The sequence below is a fragment of the Acipenser ruthenus genome, chromosome 44 (genome assembly GCF_902713425.1).
Source record: "Acipenser ruthenus chromosome 44, fAciRut3.2 maternal haplotype, whole genome shotgun sequence".
Lineage (NCBI taxonomy): Eukaryota > Metazoa > Chordata > Actinopteri > Acipenseriformes > Acipenseridae > Acipenser > Acipenser ruthenus.
The window spans coordinates 5562196-5584413 of NC_081232.1; the positions used below are offsets into that span (position 1 = coordinate 5562196).

The 22218-nt window shown below is 42.1% G+C and overlaps 1 long non-coding RNA gene, 7 other non-coding genes and 4 pseudogenes across 8 annotated transcripts; 1 reads left to right on the top strand and 11 right to left on the bottom strand.

Annotated features, from left to right (window-relative positions):
• Positions 1-9388: 9388 nt before the first annotated feature.
• Positions 9389-10844, top strand: LOC117972161 (uncharacterized). The gene is made up of 3 exons (XR_009311602.1): positions 9389-9952; positions 10620-10653; positions 10763-10844. It is a non-coding gene; the product is annotated as an uncharacterized LOC117972161 (long non-coding RNA).
• Positions 10845-19873: 9029 nt separating this feature from the next.
• LOC131716304 (5S ribosomal RNA) lies at positions 19874-19982 on the bottom strand (annotated as a pseudogene).
• A 114-nt stretch (positions 19983-20096) lies between these two features.
• Positions 20097-20215, bottom strand: LOC131719548 (5S ribosomal RNA). Its single transcript, XR_009318447.1, has one exon. It is a non-coding gene; the product is annotated as a 5S ribosomal RNA (ribosomal RNA).
• A 100-nt stretch (positions 20216-20315) lies between these two features.
• LOC131720818 (5S ribosomal RNA) lies at positions 20316-20434 on the bottom strand. The gene has a single exon (XR_009319715.1). It is a non-coding gene; the product is annotated as a 5S ribosomal RNA (ribosomal RNA).
• Positions 20435-20548: 114 nt separating this feature from the next.
• On the bottom strand, positions 20549-20667 carry LOC131714196 (5S ribosomal RNA; annotated as a pseudogene).
• Positions 20668-20767: 100 nt separating this feature from the next.
• LOC131712868 (5S ribosomal RNA) lies at positions 20768-20886 on the bottom strand. Its single transcript, XR_009314756.1, has one exon. It is a non-coding gene; the product is annotated as a 5S ribosomal RNA (ribosomal RNA).
• Positions 20887-20986: 100 nt separating this feature from the next.
• Positions 20987-21105, bottom strand: LOC131713223 (5S ribosomal RNA; annotated as a pseudogene).
• A 114-nt stretch (positions 21106-21219) lies between these two features.
• LOC131714197 (5S ribosomal RNA) lies at positions 21220-21338 on the bottom strand (annotated as a pseudogene).
• Positions 21339-21438: 100 nt separating this feature from the next.
• Positions 21439-21557, bottom strand: LOC131712869 (5S ribosomal RNA). Its single transcript, XR_009314757.1, has one exon. It is a non-coding gene; the product is annotated as a 5S ribosomal RNA (ribosomal RNA).
• Positions 21558-21657: 100 nt separating this feature from the next.
• On the bottom strand, positions 21658-21776 carry LOC131719549 (5S ribosomal RNA). Its single transcript, XR_009318448.1, has one exon. It is a non-coding gene; the product is annotated as a 5S ribosomal RNA (ribosomal RNA).
• Positions 21777-21876: 100 nt separating this feature from the next.
• LOC131717967 (5S ribosomal RNA) lies at positions 21877-21995 on the bottom strand. Its single transcript, XR_009316861.1, has one exon. It is a non-coding gene; the product is annotated as a 5S ribosomal RNA (ribosomal RNA).
• A 100-nt stretch (positions 21996-22095) lies between these two features.
• Positions 22096-22214, bottom strand: LOC131719550 (5S ribosomal RNA). The gene has a single exon (XR_009318449.1). It is a non-coding gene; the product is annotated as a 5S ribosomal RNA (ribosomal RNA).
• Between the last annotated feature and the right edge of the window lie 4 nt (positions 22215-22218).

The following is a 22218-nucleotide window of genomic DNA, read 5'->3' on the forward strand; positions in this document are numbered from 1 at the left end:
AATTCAAAATAATGAGATAGTATGTCGAACTTATAATGTAATTTTAAAATGTATTTCTTTTTTTATTTGTGCCGGAAATGGGCTTCCATTGGCTTCCACGTTACGTTTTCAGCGAATTAGTAATTACATATCTTTTTTTTCCCAGTGGAATATGGCGGACTACAATGATCAGTATGATCAGCTGAAGAACGAATTAAAAGAAGGTAGTATAAACTGTATTTAGCATTTCTAGATATTTAATGTTGCACTCATTTTAAGTTATTAGTATTGTCTGCAGTTCTGTTGCAAAAGCTAACTCTATTTTTTAATTAAATTCATAGCACGAGCATTTTGTGGTAGCTAACTTAAGACGACTGTCGACTTGGTTTTTCAGCTCTGCACACTCCTTGCTAACAACAACGTTTTCCATTACAATCCTACATCAATAATTACATTATTGTAAACTGCACATTTGATTTAATTTGTGATTGTTGTACATATAGGAATCCTGACAGACAATGGGTTTGATACACGCGTGAGAGCCCTGTTGAAAAGGACATCGCAGTCAGACGTCGTCAGTAAATGCCAAGGTAATTATGAGTCATTTCAGTCCTCTTATAAATTGTGTTAAAGCTTGAAAAGTAATATCTTAAAGGGGGCTGTGTTCCTATCAGTGCAAGTTCTTACTAAAAGGAAGGTCGGGATGATTGGCTGTACTGTATGTAATTAATCCTCCGGACTGTAGATGGCAGTGCAAACAATCCAATTGTTTTACCACATTAAAATGCAATTCGTTTTATTTTTATTATAGTTTATTTGCCATCTTCTCAAATGAAAATGTATTAAACACCCATCTTCCCAATAAAACACATAGAAAGCAGTGATCTGGTAGCTACATAGTGTTTATTTGCCATCGTCCCTAATTAAAATGTGTCTAACTGTGACAGTCTGGCTCGCAGTGGTGTGGTGGATGACGTCACGGACCAGGAAGTAACTGACTCCAAAACAGTGGATGGGCGGGTGAAACCGAGTGCAAAAGCACTCGGCGTATTTAATAATAAACAAACAACAGATTTAAACAAAATACAAACAAAAGGGCACGAGGGCCAAACGAATAAATAAACAAACAAGTAAGTGCCGTGCTGGATAATCCAGCACGTATTAGCAATTGTTTTTAAATGTTATTCGTTATTCCTTCTCTCCTCTCTCCGCTCCCCGTACTCTCTACTCCAACACCCCAACACCAAATGCAGAGAGCTGCAGGTTTATATACTCTGGCCGAGGGATTTAACTAGTTGGTAATTACCTTATTATCCCCCGGCCAGAGTCTGCACGCGTTTGGTAAGGATGCATGACTGTCAGCTATTTAAATAATCAGTAGCTGATCAGCCATGCATCCTCACGGGGTTTTTAAATAATAATATAAGACGCGGCGCTTTTACCCGCGCCGCAAACAAAAATACAAATAATAATAAATAGGGGCGGGACACTCCGCCACACATGCCCCCCCTTGTGCGCAGCACACATGGCCCCAACGGCCAACTCCCCCCTCAGTCTTAAAGTCCCGGAAGAGGGGGAAGCAAGTTACTTCTGGGGGGTGGCCATGGTGGAATCTCTGGCACCCCCCCATTCTTCGTGGCCGGCAGCTCCCTCTTCCGGGGCTCCCGCCACACTCTATCCTGCCGCGAAAGTGCGGCTGGCGGAGCTGGTCTCCTGACCTCTCCCCCCTTCTTCATGGCCGGCAGTTCCTCTCCGTGGGGCTCCGACCACATGATCTCCAGCCGCGAAAGTGCGGCTGGGGGAGCTGGTCTCCTGACCTCCCCCCCTTTCTTCATTTCTGGCAGCTCCCTTTCATGGAGCTCCAGCCATCGTGTAGCGACCCCAGGCGAAGCAGGATCCCTGGCGACCCCAGGTGAAGCCGGACCCTCGACGACCCCCGGCGAAGCAGGATCCCTGGCGACCCCAGGCAAAGCAGGATCCCCGGCGACCCTAGGCGAAGCCGGACCCTCGACGACCCCAGGCGAAGCAGGATCCCTGGCGACCCCAGGCGACGGCAGCAGCAGCGGACCCTCGGAAGGCGACGGCAGCAGCAGCGGACCCTCGGAAGGCGACGGCAGCAGCAGCGGACCCTCGGAAGGCGACGGCAGCGGACCCTCGGAAGGCGACGGCAGCAGCAGCGGACCCTCGGAAGGCGACGGCAGCAGCAGCGGACCCTCGGAAGGCGACGGCAGCAGCAGCGGACCCTCGGAAGGCGACGGCAGCCGCAGTGGACCCTCGGGAGGCGAACTCGGGAGGGGAGCCCCTGGCCATGGAGGCGGCAGCGGGAGCTCCACTTCTCCCTCGTACCCTGTGTCCTGTAGAGAACAAAAGGCAGCCCCAGGCGATGCAGAACAGCCATCCCCAGGCAATGGCAATGGTGGGAGGGGAAAGCAGTCCTCCCACAGCGGCTGAGACGGAACCAGCAGGTATTTACCCTCTGCTGGTGGAGCTGGGAGTGGCAAGCAGTCCTCCCACGGCGGCTGAGGCGGAACCAGCAGGTATTCACCCTCTGCTGGTGGAGGTGGGAGGGGCAAGCAGTCCTCCCACGACGGTTGAGGCAGAACCAGCAGGCATTCACCCTCTGCTGGTGGAGGTGGGAGGGGCAAGCAGTCCTCCCACGACGGTGGAGGCGGAACCAGCAGGCATTCACCCTCTGCTGGTGGAGGTGGGAGGGGCAAGCAGTCCTCCCACGACGGTGGATGTGGAACCAGCAGGCATTCACCCTCTGCTGGTGGAGGTGGCGGAGGCAGAGGCAGCTCTTGCTGCTCTGCTCCTGGTGATGGTGGAGACAGAAGCAGCTCCTGCTGCTCTGCCCCTGGTGGTGGTGGAGACAGAGGCAGCTCCTGCTGCTCTGCTCCTGGTGGTGGTGGAGGCAGAGGCGATGGGGCGGATGCTGGCCACTCAGAGGGAGGCTGTGGCGGTGCTGGCTCCCTCTGCTGTGGCGGCTGGGCTGGTGTGTGCCGTGCTCCCTTCAGCAGCATAAATAGAGGCTTTTTACTTGCTCGAGAGACCGGTGAGTACTAGAACAATTTAAAAAAAATAAAAATAAAAAATACACAAATTAAATAGGCCTATATTAATATACGTACACAAACGTACCTTAATAGGACAGCGTGAGTTAGTGCAGTTCAATGTGTTGTACGTTAATTTGAAAATACGTTAAAGAAACTACGTATATTTTCTTCACATTTTTTAATTACTTTTATAATATAGGTTGCTGGTGTTTTGCAGTGTTGAAAATCAGACGATGGAAAACCAGAACCGTATCTTTTAAGTGAAAACATACACCAATAACTCTTTCTTCATAATCTTATTATTATAATTACATTTTATCGTAAAAGGAGTAGTTTGAACTTTGAAAACGTTTTATTTCTAACATTGTATATATTAGGGTGGGTTTATGAATTTAATCAACTAAAATCTAAGATGCGTTGCTAATAATGACCAATCATGCTATAAATTAAGCAAGCCTTTGAATACAAAAATAGATTTAACTGTACAAAAATATATATATATTTTAAATAAAATGTACTATTTTTTTCTCGCAGCCATCTAGGATTTTCTAAGTTGGCATATTTGAATACATGTTTGTGTTTTATTTAATTTTTCTAATAATCTTAATTATGTATGCTTATGAGATAGTGAAGTCAAAATAAGGAGATAGTAAATCAAAATAATGTGATACTAATTCAAAATAATGAGATAGTATGTCGAACTTATAATGTAATTTTAAAATGTATTTCTTTTTTTATTTGTGCCGGAAATGGGCTTCCATTGGCTTCCACGTTACGTTTTCAGCGAATTAGTAATTACATATCTTTTTTTTCCCAGTGGAATATGGCGGACTACAATGATCAGTATGATCAGCTGAAGAACGAATTAAAAGAAGGTAGTATAAACTGTATTTAGCATTTCTAGATATTTAATGTTGCACTCATTTTAAGTTATTAGTATTGTCTGCAGTTCTGTTGCAAAAGCTAACTCTATTTTTTAATTAAATTCATAGCACGAGCATTTTGTGGTAGCTAACTTAAGACGACTGTCGACTTGGTTTTTCAGCTCTGCACACTCCTTGCTAACAACAACGTTTTCCATTACAATCCTACATCAATAATTACATTATTGTAAACTGCACATTTGATTTAATTTGTGATTGTTGTACATATAGGAATCCTGACAGACAATGGGTTTGATACACGCGTGAGAGCCCTGTTGAAAAGGACATCGCAGTCAGACGTCGTCAGTAAATGCCAAGGTAATTATGAGTCATTTCAGTCCTCTTATAAATTGTGTTAAAGCTTGAAAAGTAATATCTTAAAGGGGGCTGTGTTCCTATCAGTGCAAGTTCTTACTAAAAGGAAGGTCGGGATGATTGGCTGTACTGTATGTAATTAATCCTCCGGACTGTAGATGGCAGTGCAAACAATCCAATTGTTTTACCACATTAAAATGCAATTCGTTTTATTTTTATTATAGTTTATTTGCCATCTTCTCAAATGAAAATGTATTAAACACCCATCTTCCCAATAAAACACATAGAAAGCAGTGATCTGGTAGCTACATAGTGTTTATTTGCCATCGTCCCTAATTAAAATGTGTCTAACTGTGACAGTCTGGCTCGCAGTGGTGTGGTGGATGACGTCACGGACCAGGAAGTAACTGACTCCAAAACAGTGGATGGGCGGGTGAAACCGAGTGCAAAAGCACTCGGCGTATTTAATAATAAACAAACAACAGATTTAAACAAAATACAAACAAAAGGGCACGAGGGCCAAACGAATAAATAAACAAACAAGTAAGTGCCGTGCTGGATAATCCAGCACGTATTAGCAATTGTTTTTAAATGTTATTCGTTATTCCTTCTCTCCTCTCTCCGCTCCCCGTACTCTCTACTCCAACACCCCAACACCAAATGCAGAGAGCTGCAGGTTTATATACTCTGGCCGAGGGATTTAACTAGTTGGTAATTACCTTATTATCCCCCGGCCAGAGTCTGCACGCGTTTGGTAAGGATGCATGACTGTCAGCTATTTAAATAATCAGTAGCTGATCAGCCATGCATCCTCACGGGGTTTTTAAATAATAATATAAGACGCGGCGCTTTTACCCGCGCCGCAAACAAAAATACAAATAATAATAAATAGGGGCGGGACACTCCGCCACACATGCCCCCCCTTGTGCGCAGCACACATGGCCCCAACGGCCAACTCCCCCCTCAGTCTTAAAGTCCCGGAAGAGGGGGAAGCAAGTTACTTCTGGGGGGTGGCCATGGTGGAATCTCTGGCACCCCCCCATTCTTCGTGGCCGGCAGCTCCCTCTTCCGGGGCTCCCGCCACACTCTATCCTGCCGCGAAAGTGCGGCTGGCGGAGCTGGTCTCCTGACCTCTCCCCCCTTCTTCATGGCCGGCAGTTCCTCTCCGTGGGGCTCCGACCACATGATCTCCAGCCGCGAAAGTGCGGCTGGGGGAGCTGGTCTCCTGACCTCCCCCCCTTTCTTCATTTCTGGCAGCTCCCTTTCATGGAGCTCCAGCCATCGTGTAGCGACCCCAGGCGAAGCAGGATCCCTGGCGACCCCAGGTGAAGCCGGACCCTCGACGACCCCCGGCGAAGCAGGATCCCTGGCGACCCCAGGCAAAGCAGGATCCCCGGCGACCCTAGGCGAAGCCGGACCCTCGACGACCCCAGGCGAAGCAGGATCCCTGGCGACCCCAGGCGACGGCAGCAGCAGCGGACCCTCGGAAGGCGACGGCAGCAGCAGCGGACCCTCGGAAGGCGACGGCAGCAGCAGCGGACCCTCGGAAGGCGACGGCAGCGGACCCTCGGAAGGCGACGGCAGCAGCAGCGGACCCTCGGAAGGCGACGGCAGCAGCAGCGGACCCTCGGAAGGCGACGGCAGCAGCAGCGGACCCTCGGAAGGCGACGGCAGCCGCAGTGGACCCTCGGGAGGCGAACTCGGGAGGGGAGCCCCTGGCCATGGAGGCGGCAGCGGGAGCTCCACTTCTCCCTCGTACCCTGTGTCCTGTAGAGAACAAAAGGCAGCCCCAGGCGATGCAGAACAGCCATCCCCAGGCAATGGCAATGGTGGGAGGGGAAAGCAGTCCTCCCACAGCGGCTGAGACGGAACCAGCAGGTATTTACCCTCTGCTGGTGGAGCTGGGAGTGGCAAGCAGTCCTCCCACGGCGGCTGAGGCGGAACCAGCAGGTATTCACCCTCTGCTGGTGGAGGTGGGAGGGGCAAGCAGTCCTCCCACGACGGTTGAGGCAGAACCAGCAGGCATTCACCCTCTGCTGGTGGAGGTGGGAGGGGCAAGCAGTCCTCCCACGACGGTGGAGGCGGAACCAGCAGGCATTCACCCTCTGCTGGTGGAGGTGGGAGGGGCAAGCAGTCCTCCCACGACGGTGGATGTGGAACCAGCAGGCATTCACCCTCTGCTGGTGGAGGTGGCGGAGGCAGAGGCAGCTCTTGCTGCTCTGCTCCTGGTGATGGTGGAGACAGAAGCAGCTCCTGCTGCTCTGCCCCTGGTGGTGGTGGAGACAGAGGCAGCTCCTGCTGCTCTGCTCCTGGTGGTGGTGGAGGCAGAGGCGATGGGGCGGATGCTGGCCACTCAGAGGGAGGCTGTGGCGGTGCTGGCTCCCTCTGCTGTGGCGGCTGGGCTGGTGTGTGCCGTGCTCCCTTCAGCAGCATAAATAGAGGCTGCTGGGGAACACCAGCATCCTGCCCTTCTCCCCCCCAGAAAAATTCAGGGGGTTGAGCCTGTAACTCCTCCCCTTCTGGCTCTTGGGACTGCAGCTTGGGTCCTAAGGCTGTGGAAGCGCAGACTTCCACCTCTTGGGCTATGGACGCACCGACTCCCCCCTCTTTGGGCTGTGGACGCACCGACTCCTCCCTCTTGGGCTGTGGACGCACCGACTCCTCCCTCTTGGGCTGTGGACGCACCGACTCCCCCCTCTTGGGCGTAGGACGTTCGGGCTCCCCCCCCTCGGGCGTAGGACGTTCGGGCTCCCCCCACTCGGGCGTAGGACGTTCGGGCTCCCCCCACTCGGGCGTAGGACGTTCGGGCTCCTCCCACTCGGGCGTAGGACGTTCGGGCTCCTCCCACTCGGGCGTAGGACGTTCGGGCTCCTCCCACTCGGGCGTAGGACGTTCGGGCTCCTCCTCCTCAGGCTGTGGAGGCGAAACCAGCAGGCATTCTCCCTCTGCTGGTGGAGACGGTAGCGATGGCTCCTCTCCCTCTGATGCTGGAGACGGTAGCGATGGCTCCTCTCCCTCTGATGCTGGAGACGGTAGCGATGGCTCCTCTCCCTCTGATGCTGGAGACAAAACCAGCAGGCATTCTCCCTCTGCTGGTGGAGACGGTAGCGATGGCTCCTCTCCCTCTGATGCTGGAGACGGTAGCGATGGCTCCTCTCCCTCTGATGCTGGAGACGGTAGCGATGGCTCCTCTCCCTCTGATGCTGGAGACGGTAGCGATGGCTCCTCTCCCTCTGATGCTGGAGACGGTAGCGATGGCTCCTCTCCCTCTGCTGGTGGAGACGGTAGCGATGGCTCCTCTCCCTTTGGTGCTGGAGATGGCAGCAGCAGGGTCTCTCCCATATCCGCAGCCAGGTAGTTGAGCACCATGGCTGCGATGTCTGGGAGGGATGCTGGGTGGTGTTGCTGTTCCCAGGCCTCCCAGCGCTCCCCATCTCTTGCCCACAGGAGGTTGATCACTGCAGGGAGGGCTTCCTCATAATCCCTCCCCGGCTCCACCAGCCAGTCCCAGACTCCCTCAGAGGAGAGTGCATTCGTCCTCTTTGGAGGATGCAGGTCCTCCCTCACTGGACGCTCTGGCTCCTCTTTCTCCTGCCATGGAGGGGGTTGGTCGGGTGCTATGTGACCCACCTCCCCAACAGCGAAGCACCACTCCTCACCTTTCAAGCAGGTGGGGCAGACGTCCAGCATGGTTGAGCTACAGTGGGACCTGCGACCGGCCCCACGCTGCTGTAGCTGCTGCTTCCTCCGTCCGCTTCTTCCCATATTTTTTTTTTTTTTTTTTTTTTTCCCCCAAAAAACACACAAAAACACTTTGAAAAAAAAACGAACAAAAAAACGAGCTTTTCTTTCCTGGTCCGGCTATTGGAGGCGTTTGTTTTGTCCCACGCAGGACACCATATGTGACAGTCTGGCTCGCAGTGGTGTGGTGGATGACGTCACGGACCAGGAAGTAACTGACTCCAAAACAGTGGATGGGCGGGTGAAACCGAGTGCAAAAGCACTCGGCGTATTTAATAATAAACAAACAACAGATTTAAACAAAATACAAACAAAAGGGCACGAGGGCCAAACGAATAAATAAACAAACAAGTAAGTGCCGTGCTGGATAATCCAGCACGTATTAGCAATTGTTTTTAAATGTTATTCGTTATTCCTTCTCTCCTCTCTCCGCTCCCCGCTCCCCGCTCCCCGTACTCTCTACTCCAACACCCCAACACCAAATGCAGAGAGCTGCAGGTTTATATACTCTGGCCGAGGGATTTAACTAGTTGGTAATTATCTTATTATCCCCCGGCCAGAGTCTGCACGCGTTTGGTAAGGATGCATGACTGTCAGCTATTTAAATAATCAGTAGCTGATCAGCCATGCATCCTCACGGGGTTTTTAAATAATAATATAAGACGCAGCGCTTTTACCCGCGCCGCAAACAAAAATACAAATAATAATAAATAGGGGCGGGACACTCCGCCACACAAACCTATCTTCCTAATAGAAACCTAAAAAACAAAAAAAAATAGAAAGCATTACCTAGGCAGTGTCTCTTTAGCATCTTTCTCCAGACTCTTTTTTTAATACTCATCTTTTGTACGGATGCCAAAAATAAATATTTTCCGAACAGCTTTTTGCATGAATTTAAAACATTTTCATTGTTCGTAGTGACGACTATATGTATTGCGACCAATTCTCCCAGTCATCCAGTCATCCTTTTATTATGACCTGATGTTGTATGGGAAACGCATGAGGTGGCTCAGAGACTGGACACCTTTTTATTCTTTATAACTCACAATTATGATACGGTTTCCTTCAAAGTTAATCTGAAGATACATTAATAATAATGAATGTACGAGGGCACAATATGGAGTCACAATTTTGGGGAAACTGAATAGGTGATATTTATATACAGCTTGGAGTTCTACATAATTAAAAAAAAAAAAAAAAAAAAAAAAAAACCTATCCATCAAAGTGCAGACTTGGGATGTAATGCATGTAATTGCGAATTCAGAGGTTGAGAAGATCACGAACAGGTGAATTTGATTGAGTTGAATAAATAGCAATTGATAGAGGTGTGATTAACATGTCTAAACTTGATAAATACACATGGCAAATTATTTTAAAAACATTAAATACAAACGCAAATACTTGTAGTTCAAAATATTTAAATTACAAAACCAAATGCAGATACTTCAAATTTTGTTTTTAAATGTCTGGTCAGGTGTTAAACTATTACATTTACAATGTATTCCCCCTCTAAATCACAAATATTTTACAGATGCAGCAAGTGTCTTTGCAGAAATGAAAAAGGCACTACACAGCAAAAGTCTACCAATAAAACAGAAACAATATCCTTTAAAAAAGGAAGAAAGAAAAGTACTAAAGGTTAGGGTTAGACCTATGGAGTGGAAAGAACGAACAAAAAACCAGGGGGGAAAGTACATCAAGGTCATCATGGAAGAAGAGCCTCCCAGACTTCTGATGCAAGAGACTGATGGGTACAACGGCATCATTCTAATGGTAAAGAAGCCTTGTGGAATAATCCACAAATGAAAGAAGGAACATTCACTCTTTGCCATGCGGATGGTACTCGGTGGCCTATAGAGGATTTTGAAAAGGAACATGCAAGCCTTAGTGAGATTAAGGATGTCTGGAAAAAAACCTTCTACATTGGACACAGACCCATAGGTACCTAAACTTTATAATTAACAGAAAATAAGTAATTGCGCTTGTTAATTCTTCTAAATTCATTATACTAAAATGTGCATGTGGTCTCAGTAGTTTGTCCAATTTGCATATTACATATGTGCCTATCTTCGATATACAAACCAAATCCACACCTATACATTCATATGTCGTCAATTGTTATTTCTGAAGAGGCAGACAGTGACCAGAGCAGGGAGAGCTATGAGACTAAAGAAATGGTAGGGAAGACAGTAAAGATATTTTGGTACTGTTGTTTATGGGACATGGGTGTCCAGTCTTGGTCCCAGAGTAGATTTTATAAGTTTGTTTAAACCAATAATTTATGAATCGGGAAAAAGTTTTCAGTTTGTCAAGCCAATGATAAGATGAATTAGGTAGTAGCGTTCAGTTGGAATGCAAATCTAAAAACACTGTGGCTCTCCAGGACTGGAGTTGTGCCTCCCTGATACAAGACCTGACAGGACTACAGAATAGTCCATCGTCAGCACTACAAAGCTGTCATCGTAACATTTATGCATTTATTCGAAAATTATCTTCAAGCATTGACATTACTATCTACCTTTGTGAATACATTATGATGTGGTGAGCATAATCACATTAGGATACATTTAATATTTTGGTCCAATATAATTTTTATTCTTTATTCTAGGAAGAAGTTAGCGGTTTGGAACACTCAATTGCAGGTAAAAAAAACAAATAAACAAACCCCCCGCCCCCCCCCCCCACTAAATAATGTACTTTTATGTATTAGTTGAATGTGGTGTGACAGATTTATTTACTGGTATATTGCAGAACAAAAAAGGAACCGCAAAACAAACTATGTGGAAGAGGCAAGTATTGCATTTCTTCAAAACACACATTTTAATCATTGTATCAAGACAACAATTATTCCATTCCTGAATAGTGCCAGAAGTGGATATTGATCTTTTAGTAATTTACCAGAAACATGAAATTTACATCTTTATTCTCATAATCATGGATATTTTCTTTTACGAACATTTCATTTATAGGTTGTGGATTGTGAAGACGTCCAATTTGGTAAGACACTTTGTACTACATTGAATATAGTGTGTGTGTGTCTAATATATATATGCATTTCTTTTGTCCAGACTTAATTGTTTTAATTTATTATTTCAGAAGATCTGACGTTTTCTGAAAGTCTCTGTGAGGTATGTTCAATGGTAGCAATATATTTGAAATTAAACATGATCTACTAATAAATACATCTTTTTAAAAAAAAATCTTATTAAAACTGAGCTTCATGTAATTTATCTTGCATATCTGCATTTCTGAATCTTCCTGTAATATCACATTACGATTTCAGTTTCATCCAGAAAGTTAATCTACTGCAATAGAGTTGTTTAAAAAAAATCAAATGTATGCTACTTCTTTGAAAGCAATAAGACTTGACTATAGAGTAGTCTGTGTGTTTGACTTTCTTGTTTCTAGATACCTTTCTCGTATTGTAACATTTAATTTGTCTTTATTAAACCACCAGATTGCTCCTGATCGACCAAAGGGAGCTGAAGCTGCTTCTGCAGTACCCAACCAGATGCTACAGCCTCAACCTTCCAGCAGTGCAACAGAACTGGATATTAATTCTCGTATGTACAGTAAATCTTCCAGAGATTTTAATTGTATGTATTGTAACATACATCAATTACTTAAACATTAAGTATAATCCATTACCTAAAGCAGGGGGCCCAATCCTGGTCCTGGAAAGCCGATGCCCTCCTGGTTTTTGTTCAAACTGTACACTAAATTGATTAATGGGACCAATTAAGCTTCTAATAAGGGCTTGATTGGTCCAATTAAGTAATTTAGAGCACAGTTGCAACAAAAGCCAGGAGGGACATCGGCCCTCCAGGACCAGGATTGGGCACCCCTGACCTAAAGTATTCCTTTTACCTTTTATTGTTTTAGAAGCATAATTGGTGATCAGTTTAAGTAAGATATCTTGTAACTGAAGCAAATTAACTTTGATCTGATAAACCGTTCTTGATTTTTGTCTTTCAGTTTACATACCTAGACTTCCCTATGTAGGTGAAGAGCAAATTAAAGTCTATGAAGACTATGTGATTGGTAGTGGTAACTTTGGAACTGTGTACAGGGGATCCTACCAGGGGACAGTTGCTGCCATTAAAAAAATCCCCATTCAAGGATCTCTGAATGACATAACACATGAGATTCTCGTCTGCACGTGAGTATGGCCTCCTATTTCTTTTCTCATAAGGCTTTGTTTAATTATTTTGACCCTGCCTACAGGAGACTGTAGGATGTAGTATTAAGTTATTAGTATTAGTAAACAAAATAGCTCAAACCATTTAATGGATTTGATTTGAATTTGGTGGGATGGTTAGTGTGTTAGGGAACAACAGATTAATTTGTGGTGACGATATCTATTGTAGTAATGTCATAGAAACCACTTCCACATGTTAGATTGTAGGGCAAATGAACTCTTCTGATGGCCCAGTATCTTAAAATTAGACCGTAGATCCAGACCGTTCCATTCTGTATATATGGACTCACCATGAAAGAATCACTACACAGGATATGATCCTAGAAACTTCAAGGTCATGCCAGAAATCAATGTGGCAGGCAAGGAGGTGGGGTCTGCATCTTATGATTCCTATTTTATTTTTATTTACCCATCCTCACATAGCCAGGGTGATGGCTGTTTCTAAGACTGATAGAGCAATTCTCATTGCAAATGAATACATCCATGGAGCAAGTTTAGAGAAAGTGCTTCATGGAGATGATGCCAATTTCAAGGTATTTTATCATACAGTTCTCAGCAACCCTAATTTTTATCTGACACAGTTTATATTAAATTAATCTTGAACTCCCTCTACATGTTATAGGTACTATACTATAATGCAAGAAAAGTATTCATGATGTTTTATTTTTCCCCTTCAGTTGAATGAAGAAGAGCAATGCTACATTGGACTGGAAGTAGCTCTTGCTGTTGAGTACATTCATTCAAAGAATATAATACATCAGGATATCAAACCAGCAAATATTCTGGCAAGTGTTCATTGATTTAATAGCAAATATTAAAAATGTATAATAAAACGTCAGTAGGCACTGTCAGTATCACATCTGCTGAAAAAAATAATAATGAGAGATGGGTCCCATTTTGAAATTTTGCCCTGGTAAAATTGTTACATATATAATTTGCCGACTACCATTTCATGGTGAGCACCATCTCAAAAGGCTGGACTACTAAAGTGTATTGATTCTGATCAGCATAAAAAGGTGCAATATATTCAATAAATAAACGGTATACGCCTTTAAAATATTGATTATGATTCTCGCTAACTATTTATGTGCCTATTTATTTTTTGTATACATGTTTTACTTGTAAAGTTAGACTTAACACATCTTTGCACCTTTTAAATAATGTGCGTGTATTAACCCAGATTATCTAACAGTTCAGTAGTAATGTAACCTTAACTTCTGACATGCTGTACATATGTTTTGTAGGTAGAGCAACGTTCAAAGAAGGCACTTCTTACAGACTGGGGGCTTGCTAATGTTCGAGATTCGGTGTCTCTAAGACTTGGAAGCAGAACTGTTGCACAGGTAGCAGGTCCTCAGGGTGGAACAGCCCTGTACATGGCGCCTGAATGCATGATCAACTTCATGCAGCCAAGCGTGAAATCTGATGTGTGGTCTTTGGGTGCAACGTTCCTAGAGCTCTTTACTGGCTGTTATCCGTGGAATGTAAACAACTGCAGAGAGCTTAGTAGGCTGCTTTTGACAGAGGCCGTGCCCCATGGCCTATCTAGCCTTAACTCTCCCCAGAAAACAATTGTTTGCCCCTGTCTGAACTACAGTTCTGATCTTCGACCTCCTGTTTCTGAGGTTGTTCAAATCTTTAAAGGTTTAGACATCATCAATTTAGAGCAACGTTATGGTTTTAAGTGGTAATTTGATAACGGTCCCTTTACATTCTGCATTACCTATGAAAACAATGGTAACTTACTTTTAGTGGGGTTTTTTTGTTCATGCTCCTCACTACATAGTTCTTGTCAGAATGTTAACAATGAAGGTTAAAGTTGCAGGTGTGTTAACAGCTGTAGCAACCCTGATACTTTCTCTTTAATCTACAGGATAATGAAAAAAAAAAGTTTTAAACATTAAGGATTCTTGAGTTGTTTAAGAAATTTTTGTTTTTTTGAATAAAACTTTTGCAAACAATTTGAACAGAATTTGAAATGCATATGGAATATGGAATATTTAATCAAGCTGTATTTTGTTCTGGAAGTATTTACTTACATCCAACAAAAATTGTAAAACGCGGAATACAAGTTATCTTATACAAAAATAAATGAATCTATTGAACAAGGGAAATGACTTGTGATGTTTTCTTTATTTACTAGAAATAGTGGGAGCTCACAATCTCGGAGGACATTCATTTATACAGCTGCCGGTCTACACAGTTGTCTTAAAACACCTTTCAAAGTCAATACAGAGCGAAGAAGCTGTAGTTTGTGCAGTAGAGAAAAGTGAACCATTTATGAAACAAATGGTCTGTTCACGAACTTAATTTAAAAAAAAAAAGTCAGGTATGAATGGCTTACATTGGCTGGACATAATGCTTAACATTAATTCCATCCCTCCAGGGCAAGTCTGTCATAGCATGCACATGCTTCAGAAAATGTTAATGGAGCTGCTCTATTTAAGTTTTCTACAGCCAACACTATTCTTGTGCTCAACAACATATAAGAAGCTGTGGCTTCTTCAACTGTTGAACGCCCACGGTAGTTTGCATGCTCAAGCACTGACTCACAAATCTGCCTAAATGCAGCATTCGCAACAGACAACGGCTCTTCTTCAGTGCATGTGAATCGATCAGCATACGTGAGAAGGTCATCATCAACAGAACACAGCATGTTTGTTGTGCCTAGAGAAAAAAAAAACAATGTGAATGGCATTTAATGGTAGTGTTCCCAATTTCCAAATAATAAAGTTAATGGTAATCTGCAGTAAACACATAAACAATCACTTTCTAAGTAATTTGAAGCATTCTTTTTTCCTGCTTATGTTTACGTAGCATTATATCATTTTTAAGACAGTTCTAACTTCAACCACAGATTGTTTCTTATTACAACCATAACAATTAATTCAATGTTAAATTATATTCTTTATTGTTTAAAACTACAACAATATTTACTACGGTATATACAATGCATCTAAAAAGTACCTATGGGTGGTGCAATGTACAAGACCTCTGGTTTCCCAAAGGGACCTGCAGCATTATTCTGTTTCCTGATTTTGTGTCGGTTCCATTCCTTTTGTTCTACAGTCAGTTCATTTTGGATCAGAGAAAGGTAGGAAAACAGCAAGCAATGGCTGTTAAAGGTAGTTATTAATAAAATATACACTTTAAAATGTTTTCACATACCATTACCTTTATATATATATCCCTAAATTGGTCATGGAAAGATCTAAAATTGCAAAAGCTGGTTGCTGTCACGATATATTTATTTTTTTGTCAACGTTCAGTGTGAGGCATTTAAACATTACATTTGTAATTTTCAAAATAAGGCAAGAATATTAAACAAAGAAAATACTTAGATATGAATTGGATTTTGCAGATCAAGTATCTCAGACAGCACCATGGCCTATTTAAAAAAATAAAGTGCCATAAAACTTGTTGATAATATTAATAGTAATAACAATAAATCTGATTTTGCATTTATGCAAAGACAGTTTCTTACTAAAAAAATGGGGATGGGGGCAGGACAGCTGGTAATGTATGACTAACGCATTAAAACAACTAGTAAAATAACAAAATATACTCTTACAAGTACCATGTATTAGGGCCCTTGAATAAAACATGGTATAATACATTATACAATTGAAATGTGTACCTCAAAATGGTTCTGCCATTTGAAGCACTCAGCCCTCTGTATGAAAAGGTTTAACACTATTAGGGCCGCCCCCATGTTATTGAACACGCCGACGGGTTCATGTTTGAAGCCTTTTTACTCAGGCATTGTAAAAGACAACCCTACATGCTGTGTATCTATAGAAAGACGAGGTTGGGGTCTTTCAAATGCCGCTCTCTAAGCTTTCCTGTGAGCGTGCCCTCAATACAGCTCTTTAAAATGCATCATTTGTTTACAATTTATACAGTTGGACAACCTGTACCTGTATTTGATCTAGTCAATAGTGAATATAAACTAAATTACAAATTATGACTTTGAAGCAACAACATGTTGCTAACAAAAACATTTCTATCTTAATTGTATTTTTTTCTATCTTCTTAATTGTATTTTCCCTTCTATTTGTAATTTTTTTTCTTAAATTTTTATTCTCAAAAAAAAAAAACTTGCCTGATTATGAACAGACTTTCCAAATCGAAAGCTGTTTGCACCTGATAATGAATCTTCATGTCGGTATCTGAATGCCATCTGCATGAGTGCCACTGTGGTGTTCTCCTGCCCTCCTGTCTGCTCTCATGAGCCTGGGGCAACCTTCAAAACAAGTTAAAGCATTTTAAAAGTTATATAAGGAAGGTATTGCTAAGAACTACAATGTTGGACATTTCAATATTTTTTTTCCTTTAATCAAAATAATTTATATTTTTAACATGTTATTTTGGTGTTTGTTTCTTTTATCATACACTTTTTCATAATTAATGAAAGAACAGCCACACAAATAAGATTACATTTATCTGTGATCAGCAAATGAGCTTATTGTCTGTCTTTTATGAAGCTATTAGGCCTTAATGTAATACAAACCATTTAACGCTGAAACTGCATCCAGAAAATATCTTGCAATAAAGTTCTGTTTACGGTTTGAGGTTCCTGCTTTAATCCAGATCAGATACCGAGAAAACCTATTTGTATAAAGATTTAAAAAAACGTAAGTTACATAAAGATAGATTGATAGATTATAGATAGATGCATGGATGGATACATACAAAAGATTTTTATCAAAGATTTAAAAAATATAAGTGGTTACATTAATGTTTAAATAAAGGTAGAGATAGAAAATCATATAGAGACAACAAAATGAAAAGTTATTTTACAGCATGCGTTTTAAAGCTGATTTTGTTGTACTCATTGTCAAAGCACTTCTGTCTTTGATCTACATGTATATTTATTATTTTCACATACCCATCAATGCAAATGTGAATCCAAATTCCATAAAACCTTAGTTTATCATTTCCTGCAACATGAATACAAAAAAAAATGATTCAATGTTCTTTTAGCGTCTTTGATATATACCCTACTTACAATATGATACTCAGTACTTACCATCTATATGCCAGCTGTCATTGGGTCCGTGACTAAAGTAATTCCTCCTTTCTATTCTTTTTCTCCCTGCACGACGTCTCACAAGACCGCTACCATCCAGCTCTCTCATGAATTCATGGACATCATCTCTATAAAAATAAGGTTATTTATATACATTATACAGTGCCCTAACTAAATATTAGAGACTACGACATATTAGAGAATAGCCCTAACAGCTGTAATTGCAGCTGGAGGTAGTCCTACCCGCTATTACGGGTATTCTCTAATATTTCGTACCATCAAATATTTTGTTAGTGCAATGTATGTACATACATGGCGCGCATATATGTATGTGTATATATGTGTGTCTGTGTGTGTTTCATAATGTTTGCTTCATTCTTCATTAATTATAATTCTATCTAAAGCAAAGAAATCAAACTCTTTTGAGACATAATTGAATAAGTACCATTATGTGTAAAAAAAACAAACTAAGAAAAATACCTTATGAAACAAAGGTGTCAAAAGGAAAAATAACAAAAAGCTCCCAACGTAAGTATTTATCAGGGAGCTATCTATTAATGTACAGAAAATGATAAATACCTGTAGCAAGGCCGGAGACCCTTTCCGTCCCTTATTCTCCTGTACATTGCTCGAATACCTTTGGCTGGTGACCAATGTTTAAGTTCATTCTGGAATATAGAGTGAAATTACATTATATATCATCATCATCATCTTCAGCCTTTTTCAATCCACTGCTGGATGAAGGCCTCCCCAAGATTCACACTATATATATATATATATATATACACACACACACATACAATTAAAATAATTTGTTTGGTAAATCACAGTTTAAAGGTTGTTTTTATTACAAAAGGGATAGCTAGGAAATCTATTGAATACCCCTATAGCCTGACGTATTGCATGCAGTGGTCTGTGATCACTTCTTCGCCTCAATCCCAGTGCTTTAAGAATTCTTCTCAGATGCCTTTCACTTAAAACAGTAAACATAACTTAAGGTTGGCATTAATTACATAGGTGAAACAGAAGAAGATTGTAACTGACATATTAACCTTAGGGGGAGTGTTGAAATATTAAAGATTACATTTTATTATTTTTTTTGTTGAAGGTGAATGATTATTGATTAGTGGTAGGTGAAAGTTTGCACTGTAGTATTAACTGTATTTACTTAAAACAAACATACTGTATTTTCACTAACCTGTTATATCAAAATGAGATGGTAAACTGTATATAAATAAACGTGTGTTGATACAAATCATATGACCGATCACAAACTTAAGTGTTAATCTTTGTTTGTAGTATAAATGTCCTTTCAAAAACCTTGTTGATAACTCAAATATATAAAAGAGTTAATTTATATATTATGCACAAAAGTAAGATAAGAAATATAAATATACTTACGTCATTTTGTGACCACGGGCTTCAAGCATTCTCACGATCTCTTTTTGGGTGTACCCATCATTAAAGAGTTTCAGGATTAGTTGATCTGAAGTACGGTGATAGTGAAGGTTGCTGTAATTTAAATAAATCGAATACACTTTATTTTATGAGGTTAATGTAAATGTAATTTTGAATTATTCGAAAATAACATAATTGCAACCAAATCTAATGTTTTTATTGTATTTTATTATATTACTTTATATGTAGCTAGCTACTATCAATTCAGTAATTCGGACATTCAATTATCTTTAGCTTACTTATTAACACATTATTTTCACGAATATTTACATTAACTCATAAACAACTTTTGAAATTAAAATAAAGCAAATAAAACGGTAAGTGTGCATGTTACTTAGAAAAATATGAGTTATTGGTGTATGTTTTCATTTAAAGGATACGGTTCTGGTTTTCCATCGTCTGATTTTCAACACTGCAAAACACCAGCAACCTATATTATAAAAGTAATTAAAAAATGTGAAAAAAATATACGTAGTTTCTTTAAGGTATTTTCAAATTAACGTACAACACATTGAACTGCACTAACTCACGCTGTCCTATTAAGGTACGTTTGTGTACGTATATTAATATAGGCCTATTTAATTTGTGTATTTTTTATTTTTATTTTTTTTTAAATTGTTCTAGTACACACCGGTCTCTCGAGCAAGTAAAACTGCACTGCTAAACTTCTGTCCAGCTATTCCAGTAACCATAAAAAGGGGGAGAGGATAGTATGGCTTGAAGTGGTCTGACGATTGACTCGAGGAGGGGTGACGATTGACTCGAGGAGGTCTGACGATTGACTCGAGGAGGGGTGAGGTCTGATGTCTGACGATTGAATCGAGGAGGGGTGAGGATTGATTTGAGGAGGGGTGAGGTCTGATGTCTGATGATTGAATCGAGGAGGGGTGAGGATTGATTTGAGGAGGGGTGAGGATTGACTTGAGGAGGGGTAAGGTCTGAGGATGTCCTAAAATGGACACCGTACAGGTGGTCTCCCATCCAAGAACTAACCAAGTCCAACATTGCTTAGCTTCTGAGATCAGACGAGATCAGGCTTATTCAAGGTTGTGTGGCCACAGGCGATTGCAGTTCTGCATTCATGACTTTTATGTTCGGTGAGCTGGGGGTGATTCCTCCGAAATTTCCTTTTGTCCTCCACACATTTCAATTGTAAAATGTAATTACAAAAATGTAATGCCTGCAGCACTTGATATTCCCAGGTGGTCTCCCATCCAAGTACTAACCAAGCCCAACATTACTTAGCTTCTGAGATCAGACTTATTTAAGATGGTGTGGCCGCAGGCGATTGCAGTTCTGCTTTCATCACTTTTATGTTCGGTGAGCTGGGGGTGATTCCTCTGAAATTTCCTTTTGTCCTCCACACATTTCAATTGTAAAATGTAATTACAAAAATGTAATGCCTGCAGCACTTGATATTCCCAGGTGGTCTCCCATCCAAGTACTAACCAAGCCCAACATTGCTTAGCTTCTGAGATCAGACGAGATCAGGCTTATTCAAGGTGGTGTGGCCGCAGGCGATTGCATTTCTGCTTTCATGACTTTTATGTTTAGTGAGCTGGGGGTGATTCCTCCAAAATTTCCTTTTGTCCTCCACACATTTCAATTGTAAAATGTAATGCCTGCAGCACTTGATATTCCCAAGTGGTCTCCCATCCAAGTACTAACCAAGCCCAACATTGCTTAGCTTCTGAGATCAGACGAGATCAGGCTTATTCAAGGTGGTGTGGCCGCAGGCGATTGCATTTCTGCTTTCATGACTTTTATGTTTAGTGAGCTGGGGGTGATTCCTCCAAAATTTCCTTTTGTCCTCCACACATTTCAATTGTAAAATGTAATTACAAAAATGTAATGCCTGCAGCACTTGATATTCCCAGGTGGCCTCCCATCCAAGTACTAACCAAGCCCAACATTGCTTAGCTTCTGAGATCAGACGACATCAGGCTTATTCAAGGTGGTGCGGCCGCAGGCGATTGCATTTCTGCTTTCATGACTTTTATGTTTAGTGAGCTGGGGGTGATTCCTCCAAAATTTCCTTTTGTCCTCCACACATTTCAATTGTAAAATGTAATGCCTGAAGCACTTGATATTCCCAGGTGGTCTCCCATCAAAGTACTAACCAAGCCCAACATTGCTTAGCTTCTGAGATCAGACGAGATCAGGCTTATTCAAGGTGGTGTGGCCGCAGGCGATTGCATTTCTGCTTTCATGACTTTTATGTTTAGTGAGCTGGGGGTGATTCCTCCAAAATTTCCTTTTGTCCTCCACACATTTCAATTGTAAAATGTAATGCCTGCAGCAGTTGATATTCCCAAGTGGTCTCCCATCCAAGTACTAACCAAGCCCAACATTGCTTAGCTTCTGAGATCAGACGAGATCAGGCTTATTCAAGGTGGTGTGGCCGCAGGCGATTGCATTTCTGCTTTCATGACTTTTATGTTTAGTGAGCTGGGGGTGATTCCTCCAAAATTTCCTTTTGTCCTCCACACATTTCAATTGTAAAATGTAATTACAAAAATGTAATGCCTGCAGCACTTGATATTCCCAGGTGGCCTCCCATCCAAGTACTAACCAAGCCCAACATTGCTTAGCTTCTGAGATCAGACGACATCAGGCTTATTCAAGGTGGTGCGGCCGCAGGCGATTGCATTTCTGCTTTCATGACTTTTATGTTTAGTGAGCTGGGGGTGATTCCTCCAAAATTTCCTTTTGTCCTCCACACATTTCAATTGTAAAATGTAATGCCTGAAGCACTTGATATTCCCAGGTGGTCTCCCATCAAAGTACTAACCAAGCCCAACATTGCTTAGCTTCTGAGATCAGACGAGATCAGGCTTATTCAAGGTGGTGTGGCCGCAGGCAATTGCATTTCTGCTTTCATGACTTTTATGTTTAGTGAGCTGGGGGTGATTCCTCCAAAATTTCCTTTTGTCCTCCACACATTTCAATTGTAAAATGTAATGCCTGCAGCACTTGATATTCCCAGGTGGTCTCCCATCCAAGTACTAACCAAGCCCAACATTGCTTAGCTTCTGAGATCAGACGAGATCAGGCTTATTCAAGGTGGTGTGGCCGCAGGCGATTGCATTTCTGCTTTCATGACTTTTATGTTTAGTGAGCTGGGGGTGATTCCTCCAAAATTTCCTTTTGTCCTCCACACATTTCAATTGTAAAATGTAATGCCTGCAGCACTTGATATTCCCAGGTGGTCTCCCATCCAAGTACTAACCAAGCCCAACATTGCTTAGCTTCTGAGATCAGATGAGATCAGGCTTATTCAAGGTGGTGTGGCCGCAGGCGATTGCGTTTCTGCTTTCATGACTTTTATGTTTAGTGAGCTGGGGGTGATTCCTCCAAAATTTCCTTTTGTCCTCCACACATTTCAATTGTAAAATGTAATGCCTGCAGCACTTGATATTCCCAGGTGGTCTCCCATCCAAGTACTAACCAAGCCCAACATTGCTTAGCTTCTGAGATCAGACGAGATCAGGCTTATTCAAGGTGGTGTGGCCGCAGGCGATT